Genomic DNA, 23,791 nt, shown 5'->3' on the forward strand with positions numbered 1-23,791 from the left:
ATTGGAAACCAAACTGCAAGCCATTATGGAAAAGCACACCGAAATATGGGAAGTTTATCAAATGATTAACGAAAGTTTCTATTGGTTGATTACTGTCGTTTATGTTCATTTTCTTTATGTCACCTATTTTTTCACTTACGGAGCAATTTTTGGACAAATGGACGCGGAGTTTCGAATCATGATTGTGAATACCGCTTTAATGTTTGATTTTGGAATTATTCTTGTCTCTTAGTTTTTATCTTATACAATTTCTATGGTAAGTATTAATATAATATGTATTGTAATAAACACGAATTTTTGCTTTACTTTTCAATTATAATTAAATCACCTTAAAATTTTAGATATATGACGACTTCAGCTCAATTGTTAAAATAAATTCTGCTGACATTTATCTCGAGTTTAAATTCAAAGTATTTAGGATTTAATATAATATATTTTTTTTATTTAAAGTAATATTTAATATCTTTTAACAGATAATCGATTTTATGAAGAGATTTAAAGGGTTGGCAATGGGACTGTCTGCGACCGATTTCTTCTTCGTACAGCAGAATTTCTTGGAAAGGGTGAGTATGAAATATTACAATTAGTTTATAAACGATTTACAACTTCCCATTTATTGTAGGTCGTTAAATCCCTTTACTCCATCTTCTTTTCTATGTTACAATTAAGAGAAGCAATGGACGAAGACAGAAAATGTCTTCGTATTCCTACAAGATTTAATACCACTATTAACTTTAACAGTGATGGACATGTTTAAATATTTTTTAAGAATTGTTATGAAAACTGACTTTACCATCTTGATATGTTCCTTCTTATTTTGTGGATTGGTGTGTCTGAAAGGTCATCTAGCACTGATGCCTTAAATTCTTATACATCCAATCTGATAACTGTTTCATTCTGCCACTGAAAGATTCACAGTCTGAATCTTCCAGTGGCTTATTCAAATGCCCCGCAACACGAAACTGATAAGTTCAGATATTGAACTCTGATTTCTAAAAAATTCTATGCTTATGTTAATCTTTGTCAGGTTTACCCGAAGAATTTTTGGCACTACAGATGACTGCCTAATACATATTCTTAGTAGTATGACTAGTACGTTAATATTCGTGGTACCATATTTAATATAAATAATGTTAAAATGATTATTATCGAAGAGAATTTCTTTATTGGATAAATTACAATTACAAAATAATTTAATTATGCTTGTTTGTATAAAACTAATTTACTGACAACACTAATACACGTCTTATGTAATATAATCAAGTTAATAAATGAGGGAATTAAATTACATTGAAATGATCGTGTGTTTGACATATTACTTAGTACATAATCTTTGTTCATACAGTTTGAATAGATTATTCGGTTTTTTCCATTAAATGAACATAAAATTAAACGAATCACGAGGCTTTTCAGCCTGCTACTGAGATATGTTTTTCAGTATTAATGCTAATCATTCTATTATTAGAGGTATAGAGTAAATACATGAACACTAGGCAATCTTTACTGTAAATTTATTCAAGTTTTCGTTTATACATGTACCTGTGTTTTGTACACGTTTCGGGCCCATGTAGGCCCATCCTCAGCCAACTAAAATTGTATAACACGTACGAATTACAATATAAATATAAAATCTTTTTTACATATATAAATAAAATTTTTACATCAATGTTTTTCCCAATTATTATAGAACGCACCATTTTTTCGAAGGACTTTAAGAAAAATTCCAAAATTTCAATAAATGCTCAAGGACATTCAACAATTTCACGTAACTAATGATCGACTTTGATATTTTTCTGGTTATTTAATAGAGTAATTATTAGTTTCCTTGTTAACCAAAAAATTTTTTATGGATATACGAAACGTATATCTATAAAAAAGGTACCGCTCATTCAAAAGGTACTTTTTACACTCCCTGTACTTTCTGTAAAGTGGTATGGATTCGTCTTTTTTCGCATACCGAGAAACAATAGAAGATTACAAATCTTTTCCAATTAGTTTCGTTACTAATTCTTTGAATTACAAATGTAACTTACCTTATTACATTTTATTATAACAAGCTATTACAATTCAGGCAACTCATGAAGACTGTGTGCCAAAGTATTTCACGGTAAATAAACTTTTCACCAGCATATATTCTTTTACATAATTCCTTTGATTATTCCCGACATTATAAAAGTACTAACATACAGACGGATTTCTCAAATGCCCTTTTCTTCGTTGCATATAACCTTACTAATTTCCATATTTTTAAATGGTGTATGTGCCAAATCGTGAGTAATTTAGATGAGTTATCATTTTGTGTTAGATATTCTTGTTACAATATTTCAAGCAAATTTTAGAAATTCTTTTTGTTAATAAATTTAATTTATAATAATAGAATCCAATTTTCATTTATTTTTAACTTAGGTTCTTATTTATGCATTTTTTTGTTTTTTAAGCATCTTTACACTTTCTTTGAATTTGCGATTATATGTTATTCTTTCTCTGTGAAGAATTTTTACGCTATTTTTATCAATGTTGAAATCATTTAACGTACAATGATAGTGAAAAGCAGAGTTGATTCTATGATATTTGAAGTCCGCAATATGTTCTTTCGATCTGACTTCCATTTTTCTTTCGGTTTCACCTATGTAAGTTTTTTTGTTACTGCAAGTACAAGGAATCTGATATACAATGTTTCTAGCTTTGGATATTGTTTGCTGATCTTTTGGGTTATTTAGGAGTTTTAATTTAGTAAGTATTTTTTCATATTTCGGTGTTAATTTATAATATTCACATGGACCTCTCTGTTAGAAATAAATTCGGGCCAATGTTCTTCCCAGTTTTGTAATCTAACATTATTCCTTACAGAAAATGCTATATGTCTTCGTTTTGGTAATGAATCAGTTGTCTGATCTAACGATTTTACATTTGGTCTTCCTCTATTTAAAGAACATTTTTTTCCTTTTGTTAATAATTTCTGAGCTACTTGTCTTTTGAATTCCAAAAATGGAACTTTTTCATTCAAATCAGTGAAAATTATAGAAGCATTCACAAGAGCCATTTCTATAATTGCAAAAAAACAGTCTATTTCACCATTTCTTTGATCTTCTATTTCGATCATATAATGATCATAACATGTCAACTTTATCAACTCCTCCTATATGAGTATTGTAATCTCTGATAGCCAGTGGTGTTGTCACATCTAGTTTTGTTCCATCCTTCTGAGTGCGTTTTACGTTTACGACTTTTGCTCCATTGTAACAATACATGTTCCATTTGAATGTCTTTCCATTTGAAATATATGATACCTAATCAGATGTTCTGAAATCATACTCTCCTCTTTTTAAGTCTTTGCCATTTGCTAGTTTTGGAAGTCCTGCTCGATTTGAACGAATAGTCCCACATGCGTAAACACCCTGTGATTTCAAGTATTCAAACAACTCTAGAGATGTGAAATAATTTAATATACAAATGCTTTATTGTAGTAAGAAAAAATCTTGTTACAGGGGGTTAGCATTAGAGATTTACAAAAAGATAATTAATACTTATTTAAACATTTTTTAAATATTTGGTTACATAATTTTTGATAAACATAACATATTAATCATTCAATTTACAACATCATATTTCAAAATTTTTAAAATATGAACAAAAAAGTTATGAATATTATACATTTTACATAACGAAATTTTTTCTAGATTAGTTCTGAGATGTGAAATAATTATCCATTATAATTATAAAATTTCCATGATGAAGGGATGATGATAACTTTGCAACAACACTTCCACCAAGACCAAAACTTTTTTTTCCTAAAATCATCATGTGTTTTTCCTTGGTAAATTATAAATTCGTATATGTATCCTGACATATCAGCACGACATCAGAGTTTATAACCTCTTCACAGGATTTGTACTGCTTGAGGGATGGACGACCTTTGAATTTTACCATGCTTTCATCTATACTCTGGAATTGATCTGGTAGTCAGAATTTTTTGAAGTTTTCATTAATTGTAGTGATCAGTGGTCGTATTTTATGTAGTCTGTCTTTGTTATCTGGAGGAATGGATAAGTTATCATTTACATGCAAGTTTGATAAAATTTGTTTATACCTTTCTCTTGTAATTACTTCTCGTACAATGGGAACGCATAAATCTATATCACTACACCAATAATGACGGGTTTGTGGTAAACGATGATAACCGAAAAGAAATTGAAGTCCTAGAAATCCATACATTTCTTCTTCTCTAATTGTCTTAATTTTTCTTTGTTTCTGTTGGCTATACAAATTGCTTTAAAATACAATATTGCTTATTATACTTTCTCTTAAAACTGTCAGGAAAACATCCGTTCATGTGGCTTTATTTTCAAAAAATTGATTTACAGTTTCCTTCGTTAATGAAGAAGAAGGAACAGTACTTACTTTTTCACGTTTTCTAAAATTCCTTTTTATTGATGGATTACTAGCAACTTCTTACTCATCAGAATCATCGTCGTCTGATTCTCCACTAAATACAGCAGAAGATATGTAAGATTGTGGTGATATTTGATCACATTCATTCTCTGATTCATCATCGGTTATCAATGTCAGATGAAAATTATTAGTTAAAACAAATGGTTAAAACATTGTTTTTTTAAATTAATAACTAACAAATATGCTTAGAGTTCAAAGACTCCAAAAATGAAATACTGTACATTAAAAATTCTGAATATAGCGAGCATTTACAAACTATTTTATAGAATACTGGGGCGAGAACATTAAAGGCATTCTGGTGGCATTACGTGGTCATTTGATTATTGCGATGTGATGTAAAGCGGACTGTGGAAAAGCTGTTGATTGTTTTATATTAAGTGATGTATAAAGAATATATTTCAACCTTTTGTTTTTATATATATAAATAAGTTTGTGCGCTGGACATCTGTAAATTTCATTTTTATAATTTTATCTAATATATAATCGAGACGGGTTGATGATAATAATAATAATAATAATAATAATAAGCGCAGAGCCCAAATGGTTAAAAGTTGAAAGTTGAAATTTGGTACACAGATAGGGTACGTCACGAAAACGCACACTAAGAAGGGATTTTTCGAAATTCCTCCCCACGGGGGAGAGGGACAGGTTTAAGGCTTAACACTTCCATCAACAATAGAAGTGTTAAGTAACAATGGAAGTGTTAAGTAACAATGGAAGTTTTAAGTAACAATGGAAGTTTTAAGTAACAATGGAAGTGTCAACAATGGAAATGTTACGTAACAATGGAATTGTTAAAGCGACGTGCGATACGCAGATGCAGTTTTTTTCGTTTTTGCGGGAAATCGAACATATTTTTAGACCCATTTAAAAATTCTATAATTAGTCTGGAAATAAGAGGACCAAATTCTTGCATTCTGTGAAAACGAGTAAGGTTGACTGTAACGTAATAATCTTAATCTTAGTTATCGTTACTTTTGCCCGAGCAACCCCGGGCCCACCTGCTAGTTTAATAATATTATTTTTAAAAATGTGTTCTAACAATACCTAACGAATTGTTACGATGTATTGTTCGTTTGTTTCTATTGTAGGTGACCATTGTAAAGACAGGAGACGCCTACGAAAGGCGGAGAAGACTCCCTGTATCCCGAAGCTTTAAAGGCCGCTCGGGTGAAGACAGGAGATGCTGACAGGGCGAAGAGGGATCTCTTTGTCACGATTCTTTAAGGCCCGCTCGGGTGAAGAGGCCGACGAGAGATGGAGAGTCCTGCGAGTGTCCCGCGTGTTTAAGGCCCGCTCGGGTAAAGACAGAAGACGCCGAGAAAAGGCGGAGAAGGCTTAGGCTTTCTGTGTCCCGTTTTATTAAATTTCGCGCAAGGCGAGAATTTTTTGTTTTTGTTTATTGAGGTTCGGTATGAGTTGAAAGTAAATTTTGTGGCCCTAACGTGCGTTTTATTGCAACCTAGCGTCTTAGTGGCTTTCTTTCTTACATTATTACTATTTGTTGTAATATTGTATCCATTAGTTTAGATAGTAATGATACGGTGAGTTTCGAATAGTTGAATTTGATGTATTCAGAGGAAATTATATTTTCATTGTGTGAGTTAGGACGAATGAAACTCGACAAGTGATGTCAGTCGCTTATGAAGTTACATTCTTTCCAACTCTTTGTGCAACTCTGAAGCAGCCACCTCCACGTGGTGAGTTCTGGGTTTTGTTTGTCTGCAAATGACGAATGACAAGCGAAGAGCTGCTTGTTTTTTTCAATTGATATTAAGGAATTGTGCCAAGCGTTGATGAACCATCACGTTAAATACAAACACATCACATCACATGCAACTGATCGGCTTGGCATCGATCAAATATGGAGATTTACAGATTAGTTTTCAAATATCGAAAAGGAGGACATGTAGGAGGACACATTTTGAGAGAGGACGGAACTTGAAAAAGAATGACTGTCCTCCCTAATAGAGGACGATTGGTTACCTTAGTATAAATCACTTGAAATTTTGTCTAAGTGGTGTTAATTCCTTTGTTTTAATCGTGATCGTAAATTTCAATTCATCCTAGTTCTGAATTATTAATTAAAATATAACATATGTCTAAGATAGAATGTTTGTTAGTTTTATATTAAGTGATGTAGCCTATAAGACGGAAATATAATGCAACCGTTTGTTTTTATATAAACAATGAGATCTCGTTTAGCGCTTAGGATGCGTTCCTAGACGACAAAGAGCTAAATGAAACAGCGTTAAACGATATCATTTTAACACATAGTAAATAGGAAAAGGGGGAATACGCGACCAAAAATAAACAAATTTTACTTAAATTTTTGTGATAAAAGGTCCTGTCTGGATCATTCGCTACAATTTAATTAACGATTTCGCTTATCCTTACCGGACTTTCACTAAGTAAATCTATAACAAGTTTCTGGGTTCTTCGTTTCGAGAATCATCCTTAAATAACGTCCTTTGTAAATTAACTGACTACATGAGCTCAAATATGTTAAAACTGAACGCAAATAAAACAAAATATCTCTGGAACATCTTCAAATTAAAATAAATGACGATAGAAAGAATTAACTGCATAAAATATCTCGTGAGAACTCTTGGATACCTCCAGTTATAACTTTTTCCACACTTCGTTCATGCACATGTCTTATTTCTGGTTAAAATACTTCCATTATATTTTAATTTCAGTAGAGAACACCAAAAGTATCTTACGACAGCGGTTAGCCAGTTTTAAATAATTTAGTGTATTGTTATACTTTGCAACTACTATCTTATCATGCTGTAACGACTTGTAACACATATCCACGATCCTTTTAACTGCACTAAAGAATAATACACAACACTGTATACCGAACCTTACATCATTTTATTAATACATGTTTAATTTACAGAACAGTGCAATAAGTTCTCCTCTCCCATGCCGGGAGAACAATTTCGAATAATCCTTTTTTTAGTGTACAGTTTATGGATGTACCCCTATGTATGAAGCAAATTTCAACTTTCAACTCCTAGCTCTGCATTATTATTGTATTGGGTTTATTCGGTTGACAGTGGTGGCTGTGTGTTATGCCGTACCAGAGTCAAAGCATAGTGACCAAAACAAGACAAAAATTAAACAAGTCTGTCAGCGTGTGTCTGTATTCAGAAATTTCCTGTAATATGATATGTATTCAATATAGTTGCATTCTGTAGTGTGATGTGTGTGTTTCTATTCAATTGTAATGTTCCCACACTATTGTGTAGCGCGTATGGTAAGACACCTGAAGAGGAGAGAACGCCAGGTACAATAAGCACCCTATCCATTCTCCACAGATGCCTTATTTCTTGGGCGAGTTCCGTGTACTTGTTGACTTTTTCAGTGCGTGTGTTTTGTATATTGTAAGTGTTTGGAATGGATATGTCTATAATGTATGTGATTTTATTGTGTTTTTCAATGAGTGTGATGTCTGATCTGTTGTGGTAAATTCTTTTATCTGTAATTATGGCTCTGTCGTAGTACATTTTGTGTGTGTTGTTTCCCAATACTGTCTGTAGAATGTATTTGTAGAATGGTTCGTGGATGTCTAATAATTTGTGTTTGTTTGCAAGCTCTCGGTGTATTATATTTACTACTTGATTATGTCTGTGTAAATAATCTGTCTGTGCCAAGAGCTTGCACCCAGAAGTGATGTGTTGTATAGTTTCTGGCATGATGTGGCATTTTCTTTATGCTTTATTTGTGTGTTGTATCTTTGAGTATGTGTTTTCTGTAGTTTATAGTATTTATGACCTTATCCTGTATGACAATCATGAACAACTTAAAGAGATATCCCCAAGCTAACTACTTATTTTGTCAACAAAATCCTGGGACAGCTCGTAGGGATGCCTGTCATGGAGTGCCTTTTGAACCAACGATTGCTTATTGTTGTCTATGCTTTTTATATGTTGTGTCGTGTCCATATATTGCGAGTGTAAGTTTAATGGTGTGTTATTTGAGTCTGCTAGAGTCGCTGCTTTATGTAACTGTGATGTTTTTTGTTTGCTGTAGAAAAACTTTCGGAGTGTCTGTATTTGTTTGTAGTGAAAGTTAGCTATGTCAATCAGGCCAACTCTGTCATCTTTACGTAAAAGGGTTAGTCTTTCTATGCCGGATTTAGGATGATGTTGTTTATGCTTAGTAAGTGTTGTTTTCCTTTGGAGTTACTCGAGATCTGTTAAGTCCAATGTATATCTCCAAAAAAATAAGTGAGTACTATGACGACATATTTGTTTATTGCTTTAACTCTGTGTTTTTCATTTAACTGTATTCTGAGAATAGAATTTAACCTACTTTGATAGGTTAAATGCAATGCAATCTTTAATTAATCTTTGCTTTATTTGTGTATGTGTTAGGCTCAAAAGCCGAAAACGCTCATTGAGGAAACAAAAAAACGTCCACAACGCGTTATGACTAAATCAAAAACACCACAAAGTGTGTCGCGGCTTTCATAATATTCGCCCAATACGCATTGCGATGATTAATTTAGAAAAGCCATAACGCCTTCTAAACATTGGCTGATGCAACCACGATAGAAGGTAATACAACGCACAGTGGTGTGTAACATATGAGTTCTAACCTCGAAACGTTTGTATTTACAATTTTTAAAGCTGAACAACATTAGTTCAACAAGTTTTCCTAAAAATTTAATTTTCATACTTAAATACGTTTCAAATGAATAAAATGTATGGAGAAAAATATACATTTGGTTTTCTTTTGTTTGCTTAAAAGTGCTTAAAAGTGCTAACTACATGTATAGTAGTGTAGGTGTAATAGTTTCTTTTTCATTATGATTTATTTATCTTCAATCGTCTTATATAAGGAGGTAACAAAATTATTCGCGACGTACAGAAATGAACTTGGATACTTCTCAACAACATTTAATCATTCGTGTCCCTTATTAACATTAGGCACCCTAACTAAAGCATTCGAACCAATTTCAATTGCAGGAAATTTTGAGTTGGATAGTGAAATCATTTTATGTGCCTGTTTCTCTAGACCAGATTTCGCTTATTCTCTCTTATCATTTTTCTTAAACAGAGCTTGCAAATAACATTTGCACCAAATTCCTCATTCTCGTTGCTTTTTCCGCTGATAACGTGAACATATTCATGGTACTCTGAACACTTGTGAGTTCCTGAGATTCCGTTTCACTTTGTGGCCTTTTTGAGATAGTCACAACTCGTTGTGGACGTTTTTTTCGCTCAATGAGCGTTCGTTTTCGGTCTTTGAGTCTAACGTGTGTTCTGTTAGTTTGGCCTGTTAGAATCCTAAGTACTTATAAAACTCGTCTTCTTCCATGAATTCGATAGCATCTCTATTTCCAAGCGAAAAATTTTCTTTCTTCACGACTCCTTTTTTTTTACCCGAAGTGTTTTGCAGTTGTCTAGACTAAACTCTATTTATATGTCCTTAATTAATGTATAAATGTGTGATTTGTAGAAATTTATGAAGTTGTTTTTGTGTAAATGCATAAAGCTTTATGTCGTCCATGTACATGAGATGTGACAGTGGCAACATGTAAACTGTGTTGTTTTTTCATGTAACCATATTGTGTGTTGGATAATGGGTTCAGGGCTAAGCAGAACCAGAGAGGACTAGGGAATCTCCATAAAAAATTCTTCCCCTAACGAAAATTTTGTTTGTTTGTATGCAAGTGTTATGAATCTTGAGATGTAATGTGAAGTATAGTGTTGTTGCATAGTGTTTTGGAAGAATGCAATAAATGATGGATGTATTTTGTACATGTGTAGAATATGTAGCAGCCAACTGTGTGGAACACTGTCGAATGCTTTTCTGTAGTCTATATATGCCATGTGTATGTTTCTGTGTTGTTTGTGTGCTTGCCGTAAAATGACTGAATCTATGAGTAACTGTTTTTTGCATCCTCTGTGATTTCTACGGCAATCTTTTTGTTGTTCTGTAAGAAAGTTGTGTTCTTCAATATGTTTGTATATTTTGTTTGCAATGCATGATGCCAATAATTCGTAGTGTGTCGAAAGATATGTAATTTGCCTGTATCGTGTGGGGTCTTCAGTATTGTTGTTTTTAGGTTTCAGTTAGGTGATTCCCTGAGGAAGATATTTTGGCGTGTTTTGTAAAGTGATGCTGATGTGTGTCTTCTGTTTAGCCAGTTCCTGGCTCAGTGATGTAAACTTTTTAACTTTTTATACCAGAAAACGTGAACAATGTCTACACCAGGTGTCTTCCAGTTGTGTGTTCTGTTAACAACGTAGCAGATATCGTGTTAGTTTATTTCAGCATATAGCATAAGTTCGCACGTTGTTCAAGTCTACGTTTGAGTCTACTTAAATCGAAAAATATTCATTTTTAACGGTTATCGACTCATAAATACAAATCAATTGTAAGTACAATCGACCACCCTAGAACGTGGGTTCATATAATGCGAATTCGTATATCGCGGCGAAAACATTGCAATTGTATTCGTATAACGACGCTAAAAGAGACTCGTAAAATGCGGTGAAACATCATCGCCGTCTCGTGTCCCGACAGAATTGGTCGAATCTGGACCAATACTGGACGAGTAACCGAACTACTTACACGCTACAGAGAGTTTAGGCGGGTAAGTCGAGTTTACTATTGTCTGTACAGTATATAAATTAGGTACTGTATGTTCAATACAGTACCGTAATTTTATACATTTCTAGTGAAAAACACTTTTCTTATTCAACGGCCATAAAAATTATTTCTATTAATGACGTCTCGAAAGTTCAACGAATTTTTCGCAGAAAAATAACTTATTGGAAAACGCGCTCCGCCTAATCCGCGCTAATCCTACAATTTTTTGTTTATAGCATAGTTTATACGGATGATTCCCAGAAAATTATACGTGTTTTGGAAATGCTGAGTCAAATTAGTCTAGAATCGATTAATTTTATAGAAGAAAATTCTTCAAATAGCCGTAGTCCGTAAAATACACACGTGCGGAGCTGTGATTGGCTCATGTATTTAAGGATTTCTACAACGTGAAATTCTTATAAAGTGGAACGTATCTACCGCGTTATATGGGGGTAGACTGTATTATTACTTCGTACGTAGCTTCTTGTGCATTTCCTATCTTTGTCCATAACTCCGCTCAGTTGCACCATAGAAGAGAAGATGGAATAAAGAGCACTTACCACCTGCAAGAAATAGAAAGAAATTACTTCTTAAAAACTAATAATAATATTCAATACATACCCTTATCAAGAAGTTTCTCTTGATATAGAAAAAGTCGGCAACAGAGATTCCCATTGGCGATCCTTTGAATCTTTTCATAAAACCAATCACCTACGCAAAAACGTCACACGTTATTACACCACAACACGAATGCATCTTAAACTACTTATCGAAGTGTGTTTAAGCCCACCTTGAATTTGAATTCTGCTCGTATATCAGCGGGGAATATTTTACCAATTGAACTGAAATCGTCGTGTATCTGAAATTATGAGAAAATTTAAAACAATAAAGTCATTTTTTGTGCTAATAAATTAAGACGGCAACTCTTTTAATCTATTTTCAAATAACTTAATTTCATTTCTATTCAGAGATAAATCAAATAATTGATTCAGCAAAAGTAAGGAAAAAATTTCTGCTGAGTTTATAACGTCAAGATTGTATCATATCCAATGAAAACTCTAGTTTGGTTCATGAATGATTGTAACATCTTTGGTTATGCACGCGATCTCCAACAGATGATGTTTAATTCTAAGGCCGTTTCTATGGAAAAATGTTCTGAAATATTTCCGATTAGCAGATAGAACCAGTTTCTAGCTACACAATCGTCTTTCATTTGTTGGTTAACTCGGGTTTCAAAGCCAACCGGCCTTCAACCTGCAGCAACTCATTATCACGCGTACAATGTTCCATCATCTACTCGCATTCATATTTCTTAGTGGGATTCTTCAGAGCACTCACTCCGAAGGCACGGATGGCAGTTAGCTTTCCCTTGCTCTGTTTCAACTGTCGGTATATAGTTGCCTTTTAACTTTGTAGTTTAATTCTTATTTTTCGTCTTCTTTTCAGTCAAAATTCTGTTAGTTTAAAGGTAGTCCTAGAGTTACATTAGAGACTCTTAGCCTGGTTTCTGGTTAGGTTATGATAGGTTAGTTTAGTTAGTGTGTAAGTTAATGTTAAAATAAATAAATAAATAAATATAAATTGAGTTATTTCTCGTTTGTATTTTGTCGGTCCGTTCGTCTGCTGTAGTTTGTCGTCGTGTTTGTTTGTTTTTCGCGCTGTCTGTCTAACTGTCAAGTAGTATTAAGATTCGCAATCGCGTTCAGTTTTATTAGTATTAATTATATGTAATTCTTCTTACTAACAGCCACTCGACAGTAACTTCTACACTTAGCTATTCGTAATGGCACTCAATTATTGGTGATTCGCTACTCGGGTTCCTTTTAGACCCTTCTGGGACTATGGCCTTGCATTCTAAAAACTGCATGCCAACATCAAACATAGAGAGTATAATAGCCATACGAACGCCGTTTAGAGGGATCCTACTTTTCTCTACTGTCTAGATCAGGGGTGTCCAATCTCTGGGTCGCATTAGAAGAAGTCAATGAGTTTTGTTATTGTACTTGTATACTTGTGTATATTTGTATATTTGTATTTGTATATTTGTGTATTTGTATATTTGTACTTGTATATATAAGGATTCTTAAATATACTTGCATATTTAAGGTAACTATAATACATCTAGATTACAATAATAATTATTANTGCTACGTAACAATGGAATTGTTAAGAGAAAGCGACGTGCAATACGCAGATGCATTTTTTTTCGTTTTTGCGAGAAATCGAACATATTTTTAGACCCATCTAAAAATTCTCTAATTAGTCTGGAAACAAGGGGACCCAATTCTTGCATTCTGTGAAAACGGGTAAGGCTTACTGTATCGTAATAATCTTTATCTTAGTTATCGTTACTTTTGCCCGAGCAACGCCGGGCCCACCTGCTAGTATATATATAACAGGAACAGTGAAATAGGACACACACGTGTGTCCTTATATTTCACTTTTCAGCCAAAACTACACATCGCACATGAATGGTGTTTGTATGTGGTAGTAGCCCCCAAGTCTCCATTCGTGCACTATGTTGGTTACGTCTCGATAGCTATAAGGGTGCGGGAGATATGGGGTTGAAAGTGGTTGACTTCGAAGATATCTAACAATGGAAGTGTCAACAATGGAAGTGTTAACAATAGAAGTGTTAACAGTGGAAGTGTTAACAATAGAAGTGTTAACAGTGGAAGTGTTAACAATGGAAGTGTTAACAATGGAAGTGTTAAGAATGGAAATGTTAACAATGGAAATGTTGAGTAACAAAGGAAGTGTTAATATAAAGCAGCATGCAAGATTTACAGGCGATTTTTTGCGTTTTTTTTTTTGCGGGTTCTTGCAGCTAGATTTTATATTACTTAGAAAAACAGTCTTTTATATATAAAAAATACTATATTACATACAAATAAAAACCCAGCGAAGCGAGTCCTTGCAACTAGTAAATAAATAAAAATTCAGTTTTTTCTCGTTTGTCTTTTGTCGGTCCGTTCATCTGGTCTAGTTTGTTGTTGTGTTCGTTTGTTTTTCGCGCTGTCTGTCTAACTGTCAAGTAGTATTAAGATTTGCGATCGCGTTCAGTCTTATTAGTATTAATCTTCCTACTAACAGTCACTCGACAGTAACTTCTACACTTAGCTATTCGTAATGGCACTCAATTTTTGGTGATTCGCTGCTTGGGTTTCTTTTAAACCTTTCTGGGACTACGGCCTTGCAGCCTAAAAACTGCATGTCAACATCAAACATAGAGAATATAATAGCCATACGAACGCCGTTTAGAGGGATCCTACCTTTCTCTACTGTCTAGATCATGGGTGTCCAACCTTTTTGTTTCTCTGGGCCGCATTGGAAGAAGTCAAGGAGTTTTTGGCCACAAGTATATATAGTATATACTTGTAACCCAATATACAAGTATATTTAAGGATTAACATGTCTAGATTATAATAATAAGTATATCACGAAAGAGGATATTTTAAAAAATTACTTCTACAGACACTTTTAATTTTTACTTAGAAATAGATAAATTCATTTATTTGATAAAACGCAAATATTTGATTTATTTGAGTCTCTGATTAATAAAAAGCGACGAAACACTATTTTAAAGTGCATTTTCATTTAACTAATATATTTATAAATGATATGTAACCCCAAAAGTTACCAAAGCGCCAAATTATATTTTTTTTACGTTAAACTATAAAAAGTAGCCACATTTGGCGCAATGTAGCCAAATCTTGCAACACTGGAAGGAATCTATACTAATATTATAAAGAGGTAATGTTTGTAAAGTATGTATGTATGTATGTAAGTTTGTTTGCAGCAGGTAATCTCCGAAACTACTCATTCGATTTCAAAAATTCTTTCACCAATATTTAGAATGGAACCTCAGGGTGGACATAGGCTGTGTATTATTCCGTTAAACATTCATATAAATTAAAATATATAATCTAGGTTAAGGCTTTTATGTCCAACAGATGGCGCTACAAGTACGACGCCCTAAATTTGCTTTTCTGCGAGGCATTATGCTTTTCTGTGAAAATGAACTAAAGCGGATCATCTTCTATCTATCTATATAAATAAAAATGTAATGTTCGTTTGTTCCTACCGATTCCTATGAAATTTTGACACACGCTAAATTCGAATACGCACGTGTTTTTATATAATATACGTGTCAAAATTTCCCCCACTAAAGGGAGATGGTTAGGATTAAGGCTTACCGTAAAGAACTCTGCTTCTATTTAGACTACTTCAGATGCGGTTTTTTGCATTTTAATAGGGTACGTCAACAGAATGTACACTAAGAAAAAATTTTCGAAAAATTTCCCCCCACAGAAAAGTGTTATAAATTTATAATAGATACATTTTGAGCCACAACAACGCGTGGCGGGGTCTGCTAGTACTAAATAAAGCTGGAGTTTTGACTCAATGGATTATAGAGCCAAATTCGAAAAAAAGAAGAGAAAGATAAAGAAGTGAGAAAAATTGGAAAATTAAGACTTAATATTTGCCTAACAGAAGAAATATTTAACCTTTCTGACAACTTTTTATCTTTTGTCCTTTTTCTCCTTTCACCAAATTTGGGTCTATAATCCTTTGAGTCACAACTCCAGCTTCATTTAGTAATCCTTCCTTATTCACACATATCCAAGTACATGAAAATATTTCATTTCCACTCAAAACTAAAATATGAATAAAGGTTTATGGCTTTGTGAAACTTTTTCTGAGTTTATGCCATTGAAATAAATAAATAATAAATAAATTAAAACATTTGTCGGTTTTGTTTACACTCTTATTGGGCCGCGGTTGAACTCCCCTGGTCTAGAACCTATCCCTTCTTCTTCCCCTCCCCTTTTTCTTTACTCTCTTCTTCGCCGGCTAAACACCGCCTGCACGAACGATGTCTTTCATGTATGTATGTACTGTATATTGGATAAATCGCCGATCAGATATTTGAAAAAGAATTCGATAATTTTTCACAAGTATTCTGCCAGTTTCAATATTCGCAGCAAGTTATCGAGTTTCAGACCAAACAAAAAAAATCTTAAAAGTTTAACTTGTTTAAAAAACACTTTATATTCATATTGCTTGCATGTAACTTGTGTTTTTTTTGTATCATATTCATGTGTAATTTATATTATTTCTTGTCATGAAAAACTCCATCATGAACTTTTTTGGCAAAATTGGTCGCGCAATCTATTATGATATTTCATTTAAAATGTTTTTTTTACATTTTTAATTATTAAACAACGGCAAAATCCTTAATTTTTTTCCATTTCTCCAAATTTCAAGGTGCCGTCTGTAAAATCTAGCGTGAATTATTATCATCTAAATATTCACTCACTCTCTTTTGTTAGCTTATTTGTAGACTATCGACTGTTAGAAACGTCATTAGCACAAATACAAAATAATATAATTATAATAATATAAAAATATGTCAATTTATAAATAACTATTTTTGTACCACAAAAAGATACTTTTTTTTACAAATTAACTAATTAAATTATTTTTCAAATAAAGTCAATATTAATTAATGCTCACCTTTATCATTGCTTTTGATAGTAACCCAGCTATAAGAATAAGTCCAACATTAAACAGGAAAGCAAAGATTATAATGGTTATTTTAATATTAAAGTCAATGTGTCCAAAAATAGCGCCGTAACTAAAAAAGCAATTGAGATAAAGGAAACAAGTATAATCTAATGGAATCAGCCAGTAAAATGTTTCGCTAAACATTTGGTAAACTTCCCACAACTCCGTGTGTTTTTCCATAATGATTTGTAACCGGTTTGCCAACATGCCCATTGTAATCTTTGTCTTTGTTAATTCTTCGGATAAATTCGCCAACCTTTTCGACCAAACAAATATACATAAGCCGAAATATAGCAGAAGACATAGAATGTGTCCAACTGCATACAGATAGAATATTGCTCCGTTAACAGAACATGGAACGGCTTCAAAATCGCTTCCGTTCTGTTTCTTTATCTCCGAATAAACTGTTAACGAGGCCATTAAAGACAATACCAACGAAGTAAAAAAGACAAGACTTAAATATGCAACTAAACTCATTTCGATACGGTTTGCAATTTTGTATTCTTCTTTGTAGCCATATTTCGAGTAATGCAAATTTAACTTTCTTCTTTTTAAGATGCTAAATTGTAGAGAAATATATGTAGAAAAAAATACATGAATCATCAAAGCTAGGGTGGCATTCTCTTTATACATCTTCATCACTCGGAAGCAATAGTAATCTGGCATTGACACTTGTAATATGAATCTGAGTGCATTTAACCAAAGATAAGCTTCAACAAAATTCGCATAAACTTTAAAATAATTTGACGAAAAAAGGTTTCTTTTTCTTTTGTTTTCATTCTTCACGCATTGGGAAGTATCGAGAATATCTATTCCGTACGCTTTTAGAGTAGAGAAGATAGGACCATATAAGTATAATGGGCAACGCTTCATTTTTTTCCTCGAAAATGTTCGTGAAATATGAAAAATCTGCTTACCTTCTATTAATTTTTGAAAATTTCTAATACAGTGGTACCTCAACTTTCGAGCTTTTCGAGATAAGCCACCGAATTTTTGCTGAGTTGAGAACTAAAATTGTTGTTACGGCCTGATTCGGATACCCAATCGCTAGTTGGCGCAGCGAACACCACAGCGAACCATAGACTAAGAAAAAGATGAAAATCTGACGTAATTTAGTCATTGTTGTTACTCTTCCAATGTCTGACAGGCTAACTTATAGTAAAGGACGTAATCGAATGACGTAGTTATTACTTTATTTTCGTGTTGCATGCGGCGTTACTGTCTCTCATTTCTCTAATTTTCCATTTTTTCTTTTTTATTTAAACAACGAACGCCGAAACATTCGCAAAACTGGTTTTATTGCAGTACATTCTATTGTGTTTTTATGCACTATTCGTTATTAATAACTTCATTTCTCTTATTTAAAAACATCTATCAAAACAAAACTGCAGTGTTTTGGGAGTCCGGAACAGATTAATCTGCATTTCATTTGAATGCAGAAAATTGATTTGACAAACGAGTAATTTGAGTTACGACTACTGTCACAGAACGAATTAAACTCATAAGTGTATTGTCTTTATTTATGATTGGTTTTGTCTTTCAGATATTATTGTAAGAGCGACTGCATTACTTAATATGAGAGATTATAACTAGAAGAGATTATACATAACTTACCATTTATATAAGAGAGAATGATGTACACGTGCAACGGTTGAGAAATCATTAAAGAATCTCTCATTTACGAGCCAATTACAAAGCTCCTTTCCTTTCAGAAATTTCAAATTTTTTCAGATTCTTTATTCATGTTATGTGACAATTCATTACACGTTACGAATTATTCAGAAAATTCATTATTTTTCATTAAATTTTATGGAAAAGAAGCTCAACATAGGTTTAATAGCACAAATTGAATTTATTTCCATAAACCGAGAAATCAGCTAATGGTAAGAGCCGTTATTTATTACTTTAAGCGTTTTAACAAGACAAACAAATCCCTCTTATGTGCAAAACTTCACTACGAAATTTATTAATATTTATACTTCGCTTTCTAAGATCCATAACGCCTAATTTCTCAAATTACGGTCCTATAATTTATAGTAACTTGGAGCGTGTATATGTACATATATACAATACGTTCACTGAAAATAGAAAGTGATGGATTAAGTAATAGGCGCACAGGGCGCCTGCCTTAGCCGTGGTCGTCTTCTGGAACCCCAAAAATTATATAGTAAAAAGTTAGTATGCCTCGAAATTTTAGTAAAAATTGTATATTATAAAGAATTATTATCATTGTATAAGAATTTTATTGTCTTTTTAATGCTAAATAACTTCTTTTACATAAAGACCCTCATTACAAAATTTCCGTCTAAACAGCCTCAAAGAAACATAATCGAAGTTTGGATTAAATTTTTATTTGTGATCGAGACTTGATGTGTTTGTATACATTTAATTTGTCNAAGAATTTTATTGTCTTTTTAATGCTAAATAACTTCTTTTACATAAAGACCCTCATTACAAAATTTCCGTCTAAACAGCCTCAAAGAAACATAATCGAAGTTTGGATTAAATTTTTATTTGTGATCGAGACTTGATGTGTTTGTATACATTTAATTTGTCATACATCTGAGATATAAAAAATTGCGACAAGTAAACACTACTGACAATTTAGACAAAAATTGCTTAAAATATAAGCATTATAGTACTTATATTTTAGGCAGTACTTATATTTTATTTGCAGAAAAATCTGAAATTTTTCACTTCACCTAAGAAAAGTATTCAGAATATATTTAAAGTAATATATAAAGTAAAATGTAATAAAAAACAAAAAGTGTTGTATTCAAGAAATTTGTATTGTATGTTGGCCTCCTTTTCCATTGATGAAATGCATGTACTTCCTATTTTCACTATTACGAGAATAATACAATTATTATTACACGAAGGTATCCCAATATTAAGCGCTGATTAAACAAATGCGAAAGGTGTGCGATAAGTTTCATAATTAAAATAATAAGGCCAGCAAACTAATGTGGCCTTACTTACTACCATTTATTAGGTTAACACTATTTCACTTGGAAAATGCCGACGTTTACCGATGGACGAATAACCTTTTCCGTGAGAGGAGGGAGGAGGAGTGCGAGACATTGGTCTACGATTCTGCTCCACACATCCCTTCTTCAATAAAATAAGGATTAAACGTTCCAGTTACAAAAAGTCTGAATTTCGTAACTTTCCCTGCAATAAAGTTAAAAGTGACTGTGTCGCCATCTCTTACGAGATTTTATTTTTAAAAACTTTTTATATTACTAATTATTATAAAATGGCAAAAAAAACAATTATAAATGCTAATAACGAATTAAACCATTAAGTCCAACTGTTTGTCCTACTTATTCAGTCCTGTATGCTCTTCTGCAAAAGTATTCGGCTTCGACATACTTCACCCATGAAAATGCATGAAACAGCTGAACAAGAACGGAAAGAATGGTTCTTCGGGAAAATACTTTCATTTGTACAAGAATTTAATCGAAATGTATCTCTGGCTGAAACCATTAGAATTCATTTTACAAATGCTCAATCCTGACTTTTACTGTTTTCGATTGGCTAAAGTTTATAAAGGGCAGTCGATTCAAGCTCAGATTGTACTCCTGATCATTTCTATTTACATGGCGCTTCAATTCCGCATCCTCAAGAGGAGGTAAGTGTATTTTGCATTTCCCGAAAAGCTCTTACAAGAACGAATATAAAATTGTAAATCGTGTGGAAATGTATGTATTGGTATATTTATCTATTGTCCTTTTTATTTTAATATTTCTTTCCTCGATGCATTCGTCGATATTTTACTCAGAAATAAAGAGGCAAAATGGAAGCAACACAGAAGCCATGTTTTGTTCCTACATTAAAACAATATGGCTTCTATATGTTAAGGGACAAATAACAAGTCTTCTTTTGTTCTTCTGTTTATTTAGCTACGTTTTAGTTAAAAGATGTATTAAGTTATCAGAAGAGTTGAAACTGACAAAAATTGGAAACTGCATATTGGAAACCAAACTGCAAGCCATTATGGAAAAGCACACCGAAATATGGGAAGTTTATCAAATGATTAACGAAAGTTTTTATTGGTTGATTCCTGTCGTTTATGTTCATTTTCTTTATGTCACCTGTTTTTTCACTTACGGAGCAATTTTTGGACAAATGGATGCGGAGTTTCGAATCATGATTGTAATTACTGCTTTAATGTTCGATTTTGGAATCATTCTTCTCTCTTGGCTTCTATCTTATACAATTTCGATGGTGAGTATTAATATAATATATATTGTAATAAACACGAATTTCTGCTTAACTTTTCAATTATAATTTAAATCACCTTAAAATTTCAGATATATGACGACTTCAGCTCAATTGTTAAAATGAATTCTGCTAACATTCATCTCGGTAAATAAACTATTCACTAGCATATATTATTTTACATAATTCCTTTGATTATTCCGACATCATAGAAGTACTAACATACAGACGGATTTCTCAAATGCCCTTTTCTTCGATACGATCTCGTTGCATATAACCCTACTAATTTCCATATTTTTAAATGGTGTATATGCCAACTCGTGAGTAATTTAGTTGAGTTATGATTTTGTGTTTAGAAATTCTTTTTACAATATTTCAAGCAAATTTTAGAAATTCTTTTTGTTAATAAATTTAATTTATAATAATTGAAGCCAATTTTCATTTATTTTTACACTTAGGTTCTTATTTATGCATTTTTTTGTTTTTTAAGCATCTTTACACTTTCTTTGAATCCGTGATTATATGATATTCTTTCTCTATGAAGAATTTTTACGCCATTTTTATCAATGTTGAAATCATTTAACGTACAATGGTAGTGAAAAGCAGAGTTGATTCTATGATATTTGAAGTCCGCAATATGTTTTTTCAATCTGACTTCCATTTTTCTCTCGGTTTCACCTATGTAACTTTTTTTGTTACTGCAAGTACAAGGAATTTGATATACAATGTTTCTAGTTTCGGATATTGTTTGCTAATCTTTTGGGTTATTTAGGCGTTTTAATTTAGTGAGTATTTTTTCATATTTTGGTGCTAATTTATAATATTCACATCGACCTCTCTGTTAGAAATAAATTAGAGCCAATGTTCTCCCCAATTTTGTAATCTAACATTATTGCTTACAGAAAATGCTATATGTCTTCGTTCTGGTAATGAATCAGTAGTCTGATCTAACGATTTTACTTTTGGTCTTCCTCTATTTGAAGATGGTTTTTTTCTTTTTGTTTATAAATTCTGAGCTACTTGTTTTTTGAATTCCAAAAATGGAACTTTTTCATTCAAATCAGTGAAAATTATACAAGCATTCACAAGAGCCGTTTCTATAATTGCAAAAAAACAGTCTATGCCACCATTTCTTTGATCTTCTATTTCGATCATATAATGATCTTAGCATGTCAGCTTTATCAACTCCTCCCGTATGAGTATTGTATTCTCTGATAGCCAGTGGTGCTGGCACATCTACTTTTGTTCTATTCTTCTGAGTGCGTTTTACATTTACCTCTTCTGTTCCATTGTAATTGGACAATAAATAAACACTTCGATTGTCTTTCCATTTGAAATAAATGATACCTAATCAAATGTTCTGAAATCATACTCTCCTCTTTTTAAGTCTTTGTCATTTGCTAGTTTTGGAAGTCCTGCTCGATTTGAACGAATAGTTCCACATGCGTAAACACCCTTTGATTTCAAGTATTGAAACAACTCTAGAGATGTGAAATAATTATCCATTATAATTATAAAATTTCCACGATGAAGGGATGATGTCAACTTTGCAACAACACTTCACCAAGACCAAAATTTTTATTTTCCTACAATCATCGTGTGTTTTTCCTTGGTAAATTATAAATTCGTATATGTATCCTGACATATCAGCACGACACCAGAGTTTATAACCTGTTCACAGGAGTTGTATTGCTTGAGGGATGAACGTCCTTTGAATTTTACCATGCTTTCATCTATACTCTGAAATTGATCTGGTAGTCGGAATTTTTTGAAGTTTTCATTAATTGTAGTGATCAGTGGTCGTATTTTATGTAGTCTGTCTTTCTTATCTGGAGGAATGGATGAGTTATCATTTACATGCAAGTTTGATAAAATTTGTTTATACCTTTCTCTTGTAATTACTTCTCGTACAATGGGAACGCATAAATCTATATCACTACACCAATAATGACGGGTTTGTGGTAAACGATGATAACCGAAAAGAAATTGAAGTCCTAGAAATCCATACATTTCTTCTTCTCTAATTGTCTTAATATTTATTTGTTTCTGTTGGCTATACAAATTGCTTTGAAATACAATATTGCTAATAGAACTTTCTCCTAAAACTGTCAGGAAAACATCTGTTCGTGTGGTTTTAATTTCAAAAAATTGATTTACTGTTTCTTTCGTTAATGAAGAAGAAGGAACAGTACTTACTTTTTCACGTTTTCTAAAATTCCTTTTTATCGATGGATTACTAGCAACTTCTTCCTCATCAGAATCATCCTCGTCAGATTCTCTACTAAATAAAGCAGAAGCTATGTAAGTTTGTGATGATATTTGATCACATTCATTCTCTGATTCATCATCTGTTATCAATGTCACATGGAAATTCCTGGTTAAAACAAATGGTTAAAACATTGTTTTTTTAAATTAATAACTTACAAATATGCTTAGAGTTCAAAGACTCCAAAAATGAAATACTGTACATTAAAAATTCTGAGTATAGCGAGCCTTTACAAACCATTTTATAGGATACTGAGGTGAGAACATTAAAGGCATTCTGGTGGCATTATGCGGGCCATTTGATTATTGCGATGTGATGTAAAGCGGGCTGTGGAAAAGCTGTTGATAGTTTTATATTAAGTGATGTATAGAGAATATATTTCAACCGTTTGTTTTTTTATATATAAATAAGTTTGTGCGCTGGACATCTGTAAATTGCATTTTTATAATTTTATTTATTAATGCTATTATTAAAAATGCATACTAACAATACCTAACAAATTGATACAATGTATTCTTCGTTTTTCCTATTGTAGGTGACCATTGCAAAAACAGGAAACGCCTACGAAAGGCGAAGAAGACTCCTTGTATTTTGAAGCTTTAAAGCCCGCTCGGGTGAAAACAGGAAATGCCGAAAAAAAACGGAGAAGGTTTTTTGTGTCTTGTTTTATTAAATTTC

The 23,791-nt window shown here is 32.6% G+C and overlaps 2 pseudogenes; both read right to left on the bottom strand.

Moving 5' to 3' along the window:
- Positions 1-2,758: 2,758 nt before the first annotated feature.
- Positions 2,759-3,948, bottom strand: LOC111637904 (annotated as a pseudogene).
- Positions 3,949-21,849: 17,901 nt separating this feature from the next.
- Positions 21,850-23,388, bottom strand: LOC111637905 (annotated as a pseudogene).
- Positions 23,389-23,791: the final 403 nt, after the last annotated feature.

Source organism: Centruroides sculpturatus, unplaced genomic scaffold (genome assembly GCF_000671375.1).
Source record: "Centruroides sculpturatus isolate CEXI.00-Female unplaced genomic scaffold, Cexi_2.0 scaffold1089, whole genome shotgun sequence".
NCBI classification, from domain to species: domain Eukaryota; kingdom Metazoa; phylum Arthropoda; class Arachnida; order Scorpiones; family Buthidae; genus Centruroides; species Centruroides sculpturatus.